Source organism: Nicotiana tabacum, chromosome 21 (assembly GCF_000715075.1).
Source record: "Nicotiana tabacum cultivar K326 chromosome 21, ASM71507v2, whole genome shotgun sequence".
Classification (NCBI taxonomy): Eukaryota; Viridiplantae; Streptophyta; class Magnoliopsida; order Solanales; family Solanaceae; genus Nicotiana; species Nicotiana tabacum.
In genome coordinates, this window is record NC_134100.1 from 63,527,555 (window position 1) to 63,545,450 (window position 17,896).

Here is a 17,896-nt window from a genome sequence, read left to right on the forward strand (position 1 = left end):
GTCAATATTCATCTGCCCAGTAACGGCGCCAAAAATTTGTTGCTCCCAAACGCACACGAAAGTATACGTGGTCGTACAAGTAATAAAGTGATAAATCGAGTGTCGAACCCACAGAGACTTGTATTAACTACCCATTAGTTTTACCAATATTATTATTCAGTCGAGTCAATCATAGTTCAAAAGTATGATTATACTAAGCAATGATTCTAACAAGTGACTAATTAATCAAGCAGTAAACTAGTTGTTGTTTATTCAGTAGAGATGAATATTCCAGGTTGTGATTGATTCACCAATACTATTGCGTTCTAATTAACTCTCCCTTTCATACAATTCGCTCATGATTGCTAATAATTTCTCTCGTAGTATTCTCCCGAATTACTACTCACCTATTCAAAATAGATTAACGCCTATCTTCCCATGGAATCAATCTATTAAGAACGCATTAAGATAGCAATATTCAATTGAGCATGACGATTAGGTATATTCCTATCCTAACCACAAATCCACCCCCACTCAAAGTTAAGATCATCCCCTCTTAAATTCTTGTCTAACCTAGACGTATCTTTCCCGAGCATAGCATATATAGTAAATAGAACCTAACTGTTGGACAGACAATTAAGCAACTAATCGCAGAATTAAAAAAATAACCATATATTAACAATTGTAATCAAGGATAAGTCAACGTCAAACAACAATATTCATGGCTAAATCACAACCCCAGAACTATGGGTTTTAGCCACTCATGATAAGATCAAAACAAATTCACAATTGTTGAATAATTGAGAATACTAAGAAAGATGAAGAAAGACTGAGAATCCTTACTCCCGAGTGTTCCGCGTGTGTAATTTCATTTCAAAGTGGCGTCTCTCCCCCAAAATAGGTTCAGGCTTGCTTTTATACGAGTTGGTAGAGGGGGTGTTTTGGGTCAACAGAACGTTGTTCCGGACGAAGTAGGAGAAATTCCCATCACTAGCGTCCAAGGTAGCGTGGGGCGCCAGCCCTGGCGCTGAGATTTTTGTTGTTCTGACTTCTGCGCCACAGATAGCGCCCCACGCTACCCTGTGCTCTACTATGTGGCCCTTTTCCATGGCGCTGAGATTTTTGTTGTTCTGACTTCTGCGCCACAGATAGCGCCCCACGTTCCCTTTTTGCTTCAACTCACACACCTTCGTCCCATATTGTCTCCGGATGATTCCTATACATAAAAATACTACAAATTAGTACAAATTATGATATTACACATTCGAAATCTATGAAACATGAGTAAAATGCGAGGCAATATGCATATAAATATATATACGAATATCAATTTGGATACCCGATGAATTAAAGAAAGAGAAGGATAAACGTATACAAAGGCGTTAGAAGGACATTCCATTACGAAACGTGGGCTTTGAACTCCCATTTTTGTATCCTACGAAACAAACAAATAGTTCGTGAAAAGAGAAGTACTGCCAACTTATAAACAGAGCAAACGGTATGAAAGTGATGGTATTCACGCTCCCAACGTTCTCCCTTTTCGTCCTTTCTTTCCTCGTAGCTTTTTTTTGCTAATTCTTTCCTCGTAGCTACTCCAACGATTTTTATTTTTTTAATATCAAATGAGCATTTTATTAATCTTAAACAAAAGAGTATAATGAGATTGATTTCCGCGTTAGAGTATTGAGTTATCATCCATTTTATCTTTCTGAACCCCTTTTCGCGTTAGAGTATTGAGTTATCTTCTATTTTATCTTTATGAACGACATGTAATTTTACTTTTAAAATCACCTATTTCCCTTGGTCCAACGATTTGGTTTACGGAAATAATAAATATGATAATAGAAATTATTATATAGTGAACAAATTGAATTATAGGGTCAAATTTCTCTATAATAATTATATTATATTTTGTGGTATTTTATGGCTTTTATAATGAATGAATATCATACAAATACTTATAACAACATGCGATGTTTAATTTTTTTATTTAATGCTACATGTAATAGATAAGAATATTATTCAAATTTAAAAACTCAAAATATATGAATATTAAAAGAAAACTACTAATACATTCCAAAGCCTGAAGTTAAGTCATGGAGTTTTTTAGCTGATGGTAGATAGTTTAGATAGCTAGATGTGTTTGACTTAGCTATGGCTTGGTGATTAACAAAGTTTCTAACTACCAAAAAAATTTAATACATTATTAATAAATTCATTAAAAACTTTATTCAATGAATATGTGCACGAGGAAACTTTTGATCAATTGAATAAAAAGATACATGCATATCTTTTAATGAATTGAATGAAATCTTTAATTATGAAAGTAACACACTACTTTTTTTTTATCATACATGGTGTATTAAAGTTCTAAAATATTAGTCAAAATCTTAAGATTTATTTGTAAAGTTCTAACGATTTTAATACAATTTCACGAATTCGGGGTGACAGATGATTGACGTACAGTGACTTCAGCTACAATCTTCCTAGAACTTCAAATATCATGTCAACAATATGAGTGGATTATGTGGTCTTCATCTTCTTCTTAATTATAGCAACCATTAGAATCTGCTCTTATAAGTCCCAATACATAATTGAGCTTTAGGCAAACTTCGGATTGGATTTGTCGGAAGTTTGCATTGTATCGTTTGCATTAATGGTGTTTGAAATTTTGTACTGTATTGTTTGAAGTGGTGTCTGAAGTTTACACTATATCGTCTGAAGTGGTGTCTTAATTATGTTTGCATTATATGGTATGAAGTATGCACGAAAGTGCCAGATTCAAAATTCTATAAAGTCGTGATGACACCTAACCAAATCCGCTAATTAAGTCAAACAATATAAATTACAACTATAATTAGATGTCATCAGTATCATTAATGAAAACTGCAAAAGAAGCCAATAAACCTATCCCAAGAAGTGGCAGTTCAAGTCATGAGCCACAAGATTAGGTTTGCAAGGCTTTTATGAAGAATAAATACATATGTTTGAAGTTTACATAAACAGAAATGGTGTCCTAAACTTCTATGATGTCATGACCCAAAATTCCAACCATGGGATCGTGATGGCGCCTAACATCCGCTTGCTAAGCAAGCCAACATTAGCACAACAACTAAAGCAGTTTAATAACTAAAGAGGCATTAACAATTATAAAGAGTAAAATAGCATAAACGTATTATAGACGTACAACCATTGCTATCTAAAACTAACGCAGAATCCGGTGTCTCAAGTACATGAGCCACTAATAATACTAAATACAAGTCTGAAATAAAAAATACAATAATGTCTGGTACATAAACAATAGGTAAGGTCAGGAAGGGGACACCAGGGTCTGCGATCCCCAAGCAGCACTACCTCAAGTCTCCTAAAAGAAAAGGAGTGCGAGCAATCAAATTTGAACGCTACTGGGATCAACACTGAGATATGCACAAGAAGTGCAGAAGTGTAATATGGGTATAATCAACCTTATGTACTCAGTAAGTATAAAGCCTAACCTTGACAAGGTAGTGACGAGGCTATGACAAGACACTCACTGCAAACCTGTACGAGTAATAAGTAAAACAATAATAACAATGTAGAGAAATGAATAACTACATAAGGAATGGAATAAAAGAAGTAGATATCAGAGGGACCCAAAATAACATCACAACGCAAGCTCACAACACAATACGGTAATGGAGCGTACAACCAAGAATAACTACATAACATCATTTCCGTTGTAGCGTGCAACCCGATCCCAACTATCAATAATAACACCGTTGTTGAGCACAACCCAATCCAATATATATAAAAATATTATTGCGGTGTGCAACCCGATCCAAAATATATAATAATATTGTTTTGTCGTGCAATCTGATCTAGTATATATATATATATATATATATATATATATATATATTATTGTGGTGTGCAACCCGATCTAATATATATAATAATATTATTGCGACGTGCAACCTGATCCAATATACAACAACAATAACAACAACAACAACAACAATAATAATAACAAACCCGTGTAATCTCACAAGTGGGTTCTAGGGAGGGTAGTGTGTGTGTGCAAACCTTATACCTACCTTGTGAAAGTAGAGATGTTATTTCTGATAGACCCTCGACTTAAAAAAACCTAAACAGGAAGCAACCAACAATAACAACAACAAGAAAAAAACAAAAACACTATGTGTAATAACAAAGATCTAAAAATAAGAAATGCAAGAATACTACTAACAATACTGGTAAGAATGACACAATATGGAATAACAAAGATCTAAGAACAGGAAAATGTAAGAATAATACTAATACTACATGTAAGATTAGGAGAAACTGTCGACTACCAATCAACCTACAATCCTAATTCTCGACCTTCACACCTTCCTATCGATGGTCATGTCCTCAGGAAGCTGAAACAACATCATGTCCTATCAAATCACCTCTCCCCAATGCATCTTTGGCCTACCTCTACCCTTCCTCAGACCCACCATGATCAACCACTCACACATCCTAATCGGGGCATAGATGTTTCTCCTCCCATGCCCAAACCATCTCAACCTCGATTCTCGTAATTTGTCTTCCACAGGGGCCACTCCCACCTTGTCCCTAATAACTTCATTCCTAATCTTATCTTTTCTGGTATGCCCAGACATCCATATCAACATCCTCATTTCTGTTACTCTCATCTTCTAGACATGGTATTTCTTGACTGGCCAACACTCACCACCATAAAACATAGTTGGTCTAACTACCACTCTATTGAACTTTCCCTTAAATCTTGGTGGCACATTCTTATCACACAAAACACCAGATGCGAGCCTCCATTTCATCCGCCCCGCTCCAATACGATGTGTAACATCCTCGTCAATCTCCCCGTTGCCTTGGATAACAGACCCAAGGTACTTGAAACTATCTTTTTTAGGAATGACTTGTGTATCAAGCTTCACGTCCACTTCTGCTTAATGCGTCCTCTCACTGAACATAAAAAGGGAACTAAAATGCATAATCCTCTAAGGCAATCCGATATAACATAGTAGAGTGAAACATGAAACAAATAAAGGCAATAAGGCAAGTAAAGGAACGAGACAGGTAAAAGCGTCTATCTAATACCATGCAAGAGCACGTAACAATTAAAGGCGTAAAATAGCTAAAAGTATGAAATAAGCTAAAACACGTAGCAATTAAAGACATGTAACAAGGGAAGACACATACATCAAGTAAAATATGTATCAAGTATGAGCACCTAACAAGTAATAATATGGAATAAGTAAAGACATGGTATAATTAAAGACGTAAAATAGAGTAACGTAACGCACCCTGTATGCTTAAACCCATGACAACGCATATACACTCGTCACCTTCTATATACGCCGTCCCCACATATAGATCACGTAGAAAATAGACCAATCATGTCCTAATTCCCTCAAATCAAGGTTAGTCACGATACTTACCTCTTTCCGGAATAAGATCAACAACTCAACACGAATTTCTCTTTAGAACTAACCTCCAAAATACCTGAATCCAGTCAATTATTATTCAAACAAGTCAAAATAAGCTTTAGAAACTACCCTCCTACTAAAAAGGTTCGATCTTTAACATGATTGGAAAAGTTAACTCGGGCCCAAGTGATTGAAATCCGAAATTAAGACATAATCTCGATTAACCATTCATCCCTGAGTCCAAATATGTGATTTGTTTCGAGATCCGACCTCAATTTGATGTCTAAATCCCAATTTTACAAAATCCCTTGTTTCTACCCATAAGCCCCAATGTTTACTTTATGATCTTAAATTTGATAATACAATTCATGAAAAGTAATGAAAATTGAATGAAAATAAGTTAAAGTAACTAGCCTATGAAGTTGGGAAGAAATTGCTCTCTAAACCTACATGGAGTTTAGGTCTCAAAAATGATGTAAAATTAGCTAAGTCCCAAAATCCCAATATTTTACCAAGTTTCAGGTATCGCAATTACTAACTCTTGTTCGCAATTTCAATGTCCGCAAATGCGAACAGTTGGTCGCAATTGCGAACTAGCCATAATTGATCATAAGTCTTGGCATGAATTTCTCGCAAGAATAAGAGAGCAATCGTAGTCACATAAGACAAATCATGAATCAATTGAGGACATAGTCAAACAAAGCATAAAATACTCAAATTGTACTCCACTCATAATATAAACTTGCCATATGCATGCGCGCTCGGCACCACATATATACACTACCCCCAATACCTTAAATACATAGGAAACAATTCAAATCCTAGGGGTTTCCCTCTTAACAAGGTTAGCCAAGGCACTTACCTCCACCTGGTAGCCTCTAATTTCCCAAAATAGCCTTTACTCTCAAATCAACATCTGAACGTGCCGAATCTAGAAAAATACAACTCAATAACCTCATATAAAGCCATAGGAATCGAACCTCCTCGAACCCAACAAAATTCACAAATCTCGATCACCCATTTCAATACGAGTCCAAATATATAAGTTTCATCCAAAATCGACTCAAAATCGGGGTTCAGATCTCCATTTTCACTTTAGAAAAGTTTTACCAAAACCCCTCTCCTAGATTTACCAATAAAATGCAAAAATCAAAGGTGGAATGATGAATAATAATCAAATTCGAGTAAAGAATTCTTACCCAATCCTAGTGGGTGAAAATTGCCTAAAGAATCGACTTAATCCGAGCTTCCAATTTTAAAATATGATAAAATGGGTAAAAGTCCCAAAACTAGAAACTTAAAGGTCTGCCCAGGCATATGCATCACAATCGCGGGACCTATACTGCGATCGCGAAGGTTAAAAACTCACCAGCTCAATACTCCCCTTCGCGAACGCGACCTTTCATCAGCCAAGCTTGTGCGAACGCGACTCATCGCGCAATTGTGTAGGCAAATCTCCTAGTTGATTACACGCCTCCACGAAAGCGGAACCTGAGTGTGAACACGAAGCATCGCATCCCAGCCCTCCGTGAACCTGATGCATCTCTCGCAAACGCGAAGTGTAAAACCTTGTCTGTGCAAAATTTCTACTCCGTGATCGCAAGCATCCCTCCACGATCGCGAAGAAGTCCTTCTGCACCAAAACCAGCATCCCAAAACAAGGGGAAATTGGCCCAAAAATCACCCCGAAACACACCCGAGGCCCTCGAGGCCCTATCCAATCACACCAACCAATCCCATAACATAACACAGACCTACTAGAGGTCTCAAATCCCACCAAATAACATCAAAAATACAAATCGCACCTCATTTCAAGCCTAATGAACTAATCCAACTTCCAACTTCCAAAACTCATCTCGAATCACGTATAACCAACTCTGAAAGACCTCAAATTTTGTACAAAAATCCCAAATGATATAACAAACGTATTTCAATTCCCGAAAACACAATTTAAACCCGATAACACCAAATTCAACTCCCGGTCAACCTATGAACCTTCGAAACATTCAAATTTCCAACTTTCGCCAAGTAGAACCAAATCAAGCTAGGAGCCTCCAAATCTAAATCAGGACATACGCCTAATTCCAAAATCACCATACAAACCTATTAGAACTATCAAAACACCATTCTGAGGTCATTTATACAAATTTCAAACCTCGGTCAACTCTTACAACTTAAGCTTCCATAAATGATACTAAGTGTTTCAATTCACTCCTGAACCTTCCCGAAGCTAAACCAATCAACCCCTCAAGCCACAAACAATAAATACACATACAGGAAAAACATCAAATAGGAACGAGGCTCAAATACATAAAATAACCAGTCGGATAATTACATTCTCCCCCTCTTAAACAAACATTGATCATCGAACGAGTTTAGAGACATACCTAGAGTGCCAAAAAGATGTGGATATCTGCTCAGTCTCCCAAGTCTCCTCCTCAAACGGATAAACTCTCCACTGAACCTTCACCGATGTAATATCCTTCGACCTCAGCTTTTGAACCTGCCTGTCCAAAATTGCCACTAGTTCATCCTCATAAGCCAATTTCTCATCCAACTACACCGAACTGAAATCTAACATATGTGACTGATCCTTATGATACTTCTGAAGCATGAAAACATTAATCACGACATAAACTCCTGAAAACCTACGTGGAAAAGCAAGCTTGTAAGCCACCTCATCCACTCTCTCTAAGACCTCAAGTGGACTAATGTACTAAGGACTCAACTTTCCCTTCTTCCCGAACCTAATCACACCCTTCATGGGCGAAACACTGAGAAAAACTCTCTCACCTTCCAAGAAAGCTACATGGCAAACCCTCCTATCAATATAACTCTACTGCCTGGATTGTGTTGTACGAAGCCGCTCCTGAATAAATTTCACCTTCTCCAAAGTATCACAAACTAGATCAGTGCCCAACAACCTAGCCTCCCTAGGCTCAAACCAACCAACCGGAGAACGACATCGCCTCACATATAAGGCCTTGTATGGGGAAATTTGAATACTCTATTAGTAGTTGTTGTTGTTTTTGTTATTATAGGTGAACTGTAAGGCCTCGTAAAAATTAACAACGGAATTAGAGGTTTTGTGGTCCCGAGGTATACTTATGTGTTTGAGGACTATAGAAACTTCGCGGCTCGCAAGCTCACCGTGGTACAAACATTTTGGGTTGAAGAATGCATTGAGGTGTGAATGATAATTTTTGGCAAAAATAGGCAGTTCTGCGATCTGTTTCGCAACCGCAGAACTATTTCGCGGCCCGCATAATCATTGCGGAGTTGAACAGAAAGCTTTTGAACTTTGAAGGCTGTTTTGCGCCCATTCTGCGATCGCACATCCATTCTGCGGCCGTATAAGTGGTCTGCGGACCGCATAACGGTCGCAGACCAGTCCAGATTTTGAGGTCCAGTTTGCGGACCGCAGACGTGATCTGTGGTGCATTTTGCGACCGTATAGTTGAGATTGTAGGGTCCATTTTCCTATTTTTATAACCCGACCCCATTTTGATAAATAGCCTTTGGGGATCATTTTGAAGGCACAAATCTGATATTTTTAGAGAGAAGTGAGAGGGTTCTAGAGAGAGGAAGAAACTCAAGTGCTTTGTTCATCAAGATCTTATCTAAGATTTGAAACCCAACAACGAAATCTCACAAGATCTTCACTCAAGTGGTAAGGTTCTAACCCTAGTCTTCAACTTCGAGTTTGGGGTAAAAGATGGGTGATTGGGAGTATGATTCTTGGGTGTGAGAGTATTATGTATACATGCATGTACCAATAAGGTTTGTGGGAAGATTGTTGAGTTCAAATGGGTAAAGATTGGGTTGTGGAGTGAAGAAAATCTTGTGGAAGAATCTTGTAATCAAATTTGCACATCTAGTGTTTGATGAAATGCTTAAATGAGGTGAACCCACGAATATCTTTCTAATTATGGTTCACTTTTGTTATGTTTCTAAATAGATTGAAGTTTCTAGGATTTCCGAAACATTGTAGTAATCTAAGAAAAGCTCAAGCAAGGTATGTTGGGTAAACAACTCTTTTAGAAATTAATTCCATGATGTTCCCGTAAGTTTCAAACATGGTTGGCTCAAGTTCCTAATTCCTATATTCCGAGTTATTCCTTATAAACTTGACTATTCCGAATGAGCCTTATGTCGAAAGATATATGTTCAAAGTACGGGTTGTGTATTAAAATGTTATGGCTTTGAGTCGTGTTCCAAATGAAACCTAGTATGCCAAACTGTGTGAGAAAAACTCGATATGCTTAAGACTCTTAATTGCTCATATGTGTACCTAAAGTCTTGATTGAAAATGCCCTGTTATTGATAATCTATAAAGATGCTCGAAAGTGAAAGAAGTGAGTTGAAGATATAGAGTGTGGCCACCGTGCCAAGAATGAAAGTTATACTTGTGGCTAGTGGTGCCAATGAAATGAGATAATGTGAGAAAGATTATGAAATGAGCCTTGATTCAACTGTTCCAAAATTACATCAAAAGTAGATTTTCATAGAAGCTTATGTTCTCAAGTAATGCCCATATGTGGCTATTTTAAGTAATGCTATGCTTTATGAGTATTTTCAATGTGTTTTGCGTTCTTACATATTCGTGAGTGGAAATTGTATATTGCCCTTTTTGGGGAAAAGTATTTCAAGAACAAATAGTGTGTTACTTGTTTATGATTTTAACTTGTGCTTCGATTGCCAATCATTTTACTCCATTTCTTGAAAAGAAATCTATTGTGCTTAAATTCTTCATTTCCAATGAACTTAAAGTTGTGATTTTCGGAATATTATATATGTTGATATTTATGATACATGAGAGGAAATATATGAAAGTATGGAATATTAAATATGGACACCGTTCCATGAATGATGAATCATATGCATGTTCAAGAGAGCCAATGAAATAATGATGTTGTAAGTAGCTGAAAGTACCAATGAAGCTATATACGGTATGAAAGGTTATGGGATAAAATGCAATTTGTGCTTTTGTTTCCTTTGTATGCAAATCAAAAATATTTTTGGGAGTATCGATAGTCACTGAGGAAGGGTAGGTTGAAATAACCCAACCCCGAAACTACACGTCCGGTGTAGGAGTGGGTTGTAATTATTCCCCTTATTTGGGATGAGATTGATGTGATAAAATTATTCTCCTTATTTGGGATGAGATTGATATGATAAAATTATCTCCCTTAATTGGGATGAGATGATTAATTAAAAAAAGAAGGATGATGTCGATCCACACGGCATTGTGGTGAGATGCCCTAGTTGATCGGGTCGTGATCGGATGCCATGCCGCACACATGGTGGTGATTGTGCTGGAAATTATAATTGAAATTGTGATCAAGATTGTGATTGTGGTTGATGTCTCGTAGGAGACGGCCTAGTCGATCGGGTCGTGATCGGACTCCGTGATAAAAGTACGTTGGTATTGTGAACATTGGTATATCGGTGCTAAAGATCTCCCAACCAAAAATAATATTATCTTCGTATTTTTGAAATTATTATGTTTTAACTTGGCATTTGGATATCATTGATTGTTGATTGTTATTTCCATGGCTTTCCCTTCTTATATTGGCATTCTATTTTGAAAGAGGAAACTTAGCTTTACATACAAGTACTATTTCATATGTACTAACTGTTACACCCTATATTTTCGTACGTAAAAGTGCGTCGTAAGCAAACTAATGTAAGACAAAAAATAAGATCATCTTTGAAAGTATATAAAGTAAGTTATCATGTTACCTCGGAGGTTACAATTATTGAATATCATGAACAACAAGTACAGAGAAGGTGGGAAGGTTCAGAAGCTAAAGGAATTTAAGAAAATAATGTTTCGTCGAAAGTCGAAGGAATTTAAGAAAATAATGTTTCGTCAAAAGTCGACAAGTTGGGAATGTTATAACATGTAATTTTGGGGTGAGACTAGGGTGCTAAACATGATAAGGAGGTTATGTTATGAGTCATGTTAGTCGTATGATAGTCGTGTGTTATGTTTTGAACTCAAGTGAGTTATGGAACAAAAGTCATCACAAGTTACGTTCATAAGTTTTTCTGAAACGTTGGGTCAAATGTAACTGCAATTTTCTCCCAATATACTTAGAGTTATGGGGTGTTCCACCCATCAAATGGAAGATTTATGAGTCTAATTGCTAACTCATTGAACTATTTGTCAATACGACATCGGAGTAGAGATATATATGCATTTTGTGAGACTGTGCAAGCTGCTAGGTGACAAGTAGGTGTGTAACTTACTTGCTTAAATGAGAGTCCAAAAATGGGTCAGTTTGGGTCGTTCAAAGAGGCCTTCTAAAGGCCTATTTACTTCATATTTTAGATTGATAATAGGGCATATTAACCAGACATAAGCTCTGCAAAAATCCTCCCAAATATTGCCCACAAACCCTAATTGATTTTCTCTCCCTTTCAAGTTCTAATTGGAGGTAAAACCTAAAATTTGAAGAACCAAGATAGGAGCTGAGTAATCCAAAAAATAAGGTAAGTTTACTTCTCTCTTTCATCAATTTTTTTATATTGTAAATTCATGGTAAATCATTCTATATTTGTAAGAATTCACGGGACGGTGATCGGAAGTCGTAAGTTCGAGTTATTCACTTGTAGCGGACTATTTTGTGGACTGTTTTGTATTGCTGTTGGGCTGCGTGTTTTACTACTATTTTATGGAGTTTTGGAGGAGGAAGGGTGTGGATAAACACCACATAAATTCAGGGTGGTGGGCTGGTCGTTCGTCATAACATTTTCGGGTTGTTTGACACTACTACGGTGGTCATTTTGTGTATGAAGAGATTTTGGTGTGTTGGACTGTTTTGTAGTATTTTGTGGTGTATATAAGGTTGGAAAATAATGTATATATGTTTTTATTATTCTGTTCTTGTATTGTTGGTGTTATCTTGAATTTGGAGAAAGTAAGGATTATAGGGGAGATGCTGCCCGTTTTAATACAAAATAAGCTTGTCGTTCGTTGTGCGATAGTTGTACCTTTCATAACTTAATGATAGTATTATTATCGTTGTTGTAGATTAAGGTGCAAAGATGAGAGTTAAACTTGGTTATTGGGAAGATTGTGATAAGGTATGTTAAGGCTAGCCCTTCCTTCATTTTGGCATGATCTCGTAACTAGATATGTTAGATAATGAGGCATAAAGAGAAGTTCATATTCCCGAATTTATATACATTATCCTAGTCTCATAAGTTATAGTATTCTCCCTTATCAGGACTTTATATTCAATTGAGTATTGTCTTCTTCCAGTCAAGAGAGTAGAGGGTCTATATATATATATATATATATATATATATATATATATATACAGTATTACAGTATTTTCACCACCATCGAGCTATAATCGGTGGGCAGGCCCCTATTGGGAAACCTCTGATCAGATGGTAAGTTATATATCGAGCCTATTGTAGTCGAGCGCCTATGAGTGAGCCACGAATGGATGATATACCGAGCCTACTATGGCCGAGCGCCTATGAGCGAGCCCATTATGGCCGAGCGCCTATGAGCGAGCCTACTACGGCCGAGCAGTTACACGTACCGAGCCTTATAGGGCCGGACATTTATTTTATTTACTATATTGAAGGAGTTGAGTCAGTATCAGCAGGTCAGTATATCTCTAGATCATCTTTGACTCCCAATTACTTTTAGTTATTATATTATCAGTTCAGTTTCATCTTTTAGTTATTTTATTGCCTTACATACTCGGTACATTATTTCGTACTGACGTCCCTTTCCTGGGGACGATGCATTTCATGCATGCAGATTTAGATAGATAGACGGGTAGACCTCATCATTAGGTGTTGCCCGAGTTCATCCTGATCGGTAAGCTCCACGTCCTTCGGAGTTATCGGGTCTAGGGTTTTATGTACATATTGTGTATATATGTTATGGGTAGGTCAGGGCCCTGTTCTGATCACAGTACATCCATCAGTAGAGGCTTGTAGACATATCTTATCAGTTAGTGCAGCATGTTGGGCTTGTATGTATATTTTGTTGGTTTGTCAGCTGTAGTAGTTATGGCATCCTTGTCGGCCCATCTTTATATTGATGTTTAGTCAAAGCTAGTTTCTGTACTGTTTTCTATTTTGCATCACAAATTGTCTTGCAATATGGCCCCATGTCCAAAGTATGACATTGTATGTTCAGAGTCCCTCAGTCGCAAGTTGGTGTGCTATGTTAAGTGAGGCACCGAGTGCCGGTCTCGCCCCCGGGTTTGGGGCGTGACAAACTTGGTATCAGAGCAGTTCTGTCCTAGGGTGTCTACAAGCTGTGTCTAGTAGGGTCTTGTTTATAGATGTGTTGTGCACCACATTATATAAGCAAGGAACTACAGGGCATTTAGGAGTTGGTTACCCTTCTTCCAAATCTAAATCGTGCTGTAGAACTGAGTTATAGGAAATTTGAGTTAAACTTACGTGTTGGTGTTTGCATACATAGATGACGGTGACTAGAAAGACTACGGCTAGCCAGAGGAGAGATACAACAGCAAGTGAGGGGACCAGTAGGGTACCCCCAGTAGATGGGGCCCAATCTGAGGCCTAGTGCGAGACCCCTACTCAGCCATTACCGGCTCCTCCACCACCTGAGGAGATTCCTCCGGATACCGCACATCCAGTTCCCCCTCCACTTCCATCAGATCAGGACTTGAGGAGTGCAGTGCATTTGTTGACATAGTTGGTAGCTACCCAGCAACAGGCTAGGGCATCAGCTAGTGCAGGATTTTCTGAGGGGTCTGGGAGTTCAAGGGTTCGAGAGTTTATTGCTTTGAATCCCCGAGAGTTCACGGGGACAGATCAGAGGGAGGATCCGTAGGATTTCATATATCAGATTCACAGGATCTTTTAGGTTATGCATGCAACGGAGAAAGAGGCAGTTAAGCTAGCAGCTTTTAAACTCCGAGATCTAGCCATCCTTTTGTACGAGGGATGGGAGAGGTCTAGGGGACGTGATGTACCTCCAGCTGTTTGGGAGAATTTTTCAGATGCCTTCCTTGACCAGTACTTACCGCGAGAGATCCGACAGGCTCAGGTCGATAAGTTTCTAACCCTCAAGCAGGGAAATATGAATGTTCGAGAATATAGTCTCCATTTTGACTCATTGGCCAGATATGCACCATCCATAGTTGCTACTATGCAGGACAGGATCCACGGATTTATAGCAGGGTTGGCCCCAAAGTTGACCGAGGCATGTGCCACCGCTGCATTGCAGGATAGTATGGATATATCACGGATTCATGCATTCGCCCAGAATATATAAAGGGGTAGGCATCGGCAGCAGGGTACAGAGAGGACTGAGCAAGGGCAGCATAAGAGGATGCAATTTCCCAGGTCTCAGGACCAGTCTCAAGGTAGTTATAGGTCCCAGTACTTCGGACGGCCACCTAGGCCTCCGCCACTTCTGTTACAGGGTTACATATATGACCGCTATACTCAGTCAGGACCAAGTAAGAGCGCACAAGTGTCATTTTTGCAACGACAATGAGGTTCAGGGGAGACATGGTCATTTCCGATGCGGTGTGACATATATGGTAGAGGACACTTGGGTCAATGCCGAGCAGGTTCTGATGCTTGTTATACCTGTGGGCGTCCGAGGCATATGATGCAAGATTGCCCAAATATGGATTTTGGGGGGTATGGCATAACCAGCAAGTTCAGCAATAGGATCATCTATGTCCGTGCATCCTTCAGGGTGCGAGTCTCGGTATTCGGCTGGTAGAGGTTGAGGCAGAGGTAGAGGTTCCACTTCAGGTGGTAATCAGATCTGTATCTATGCTTTAGCGGGTCGACAGGACCAAGAGTCTTCACCAGACATTGTGATAGGTATATTGACCATTTGCTCTCACGATGCTTATGCCTTGATAGATCCAGGATCTACCTTATCGTATATTACCCCATTTATCGCGGGGAAGTTTGGTATAGTGCCTGAAATACTAAGTGATCCTTTTGCGGTATCTACACTGGTTGGAGAATTGATTATTGCTAGATGGGTTTACCAAGGTTGTATGGTGACAGTTTGTAGTCGTCGGACCTCAGTCGACCTAGTTGAGCTAGAGATGATGGATTTTGATGCTATCATGGGCATGGACTGGTTGGCAGCTTGCTATGCAACAGTTGATTGCCGAGCAAGGGCAGCCAGATTTCATTTTCCGGGTGAGCTAGTCCTTGAATGGGTAAGTAATACAGTGACACCCAGAGGTAGGTTTATTTCCTATCTGAAGGCAAGGAAAATGATCGTAAAAGGGCACACTTATCATATTGTGTGAGTTAGAGATGCCGATGCTGAGATACCTACACTTCAGTCTATTCCAGTAGTCAAAGAGTACGCATATGTGTTTCTAGATGAGCTTCTAGGTATTCCTCAAGAGTGAGAGATTGATTTTAGCATCGATATGCTTCCGGGAACTCAACCTATATCCATCCCTCCATATAAAATGGCACCTACCGAATTGAAGGAGTTGAAGGAGCAGTTAAAAGATTTGCTAGAGAAAGGTTTCATCAGACTCAGTACCTCACCTTGGGGTGCACTAGTATTGTTTATGCGAAAGAAAGATGACTCGCTGAGGATGTGTATCGATTATAGGCAGTTGAACAAGGTAACTATTAAGAATAAGTATCCACTTCCAAGGATCGATGACTTGTTTGATCAGTTGCAGGGGGCTAGATTCTTTTCAAAGATAGATTTGAGGTCGGGACACCACCAGGTTAGAGTTTGAGAGAAAGATATTCCGAATACAGCCTTCAGAACCCAATATGGCCACTTCGAGTTCCTTGTCATGTCCTTCGGCTTGACGAATGCACCCGCCGTATTTATGGACTTGATGAATAGCCTATTCCGGCCATTTTTAGATATGTTCATGATAGTATTTATTGATGATATTATGGTTAATTCACATTCAGAGGATAAGCATGCAGACCACCTGTGAGCGGTACTCCAAACCCTCCGTGATCGTAAGTTGTATGCTAAGTTTTCTAATGTGAGTTCTGGTTGAAGTCTGTAGCATTCTTGGGGCATATTGTATTCGATGAAGGTATAAAGGTAGACACTCAGAAGATTAAGGCCGTGAAATCCTGGCTTAGACCTACCACTCCAACAAAGGTTCGTAGCTTTCTAGGCTTAGCAGGATACTACCGGAGGTTCGTAGAGGGTTTTTCTTCCCTTTTGGCACCATTGACAAAGTTGACGCAGAAAGCAACTAAGTTTCAGTGGACAGAGGCTTGCGAGCAGAGTTTCCAAGAGCTTAAGAACAGGTTGTCCTCAGCGCTAGTTCTAACACTTCCAGAGGGTTATGCCCTGTATTGTGATGCCTCAAGTGTCGGTTTAGGATGTGTCCTGATGCAACATGAGAAGGTGATTGCATATGTTTCAAGGCAGTTGAGGAAGCACGAGAGGAATTATCCGACCCACGACCTCGAGTTAGCTGCGGTTGTACATGCACTTAAAGTATGGCGGCATTATTTATATGGTATTCATGTTGATGTATTTACAGATTATAAAATCCTGCAATATATCTTCAAGAAAAAGAGTTGAATTTGCGACAGAGGTGATGGCTAGAGTTATTGAAAGATTATGATGTTCACATTCTTTACCATACAGGGAAAGCTAATCAGATGCCTTAAGTCGCCGATCTATGGGTAGCTTAGCACATGTAGAGGCTGAAAAAAGACAATTAGCTAGAGAGATTCATCAATTGTCTTGTTTGGGGGGTTCAGTTAGTAAATTATGACGATGGTGGAGTTATACTACAAAAAACTGCAAAATCATCTCTCATAGATGAAGTCAAGGAAAGGCAGTACGAGGACCCAGAGGTGGTCGAATTGAGAGAGCGAGTTCCGCAGCAGAAGAAGGCGTTGTTAGTGCTTTAGGGAGATGGGGTTCTCAGATATAGGGGTCGTCTGTGTGTTCTAGATGTAGTAGGGCTACGAGACAGGATTATGTCGGAGGCACATTATTCGTGGTACTCCATTCATCCTGGGTCAACAAAGATGTATCATGACATTAAGGGTGTGTACTGGTGGAACGATATGAAGATGAACATTGCTGAGTTTGTCGCCCAGTGTCCTAGTTACCAGCAGGTGAAGCTAGAGCATCAGAAGCCCGGAGGACTAATACAGACTATAGAGATCCCGATGTGGAAATGGGAGGCGATAAACATGGACTTCATCGCAGGTTTGCCTCGTTCTCATCGTAAGTTCAATTCTATATGGGTGATAGTCGATAGGCTCACGAAATCAGCCCATTTTCTACCAGTCAGATCTATATATACAATCGAAGATTATGCGAAGTTATATATTAAGGAGATAGTGCGGCTACACGGAGTACCAGTATCTATTATATCTGACTGTGGGGCCCAGTTTACAGCATATTTCTGGAGGCCATTACAAGGAGGTCTAGGGACTCAAGTGAATCTCAGCACAACTTTTCATCCACAGAATGAGTCGAGCGCATAATTCAGATGCTCGAGGATATGTTACGA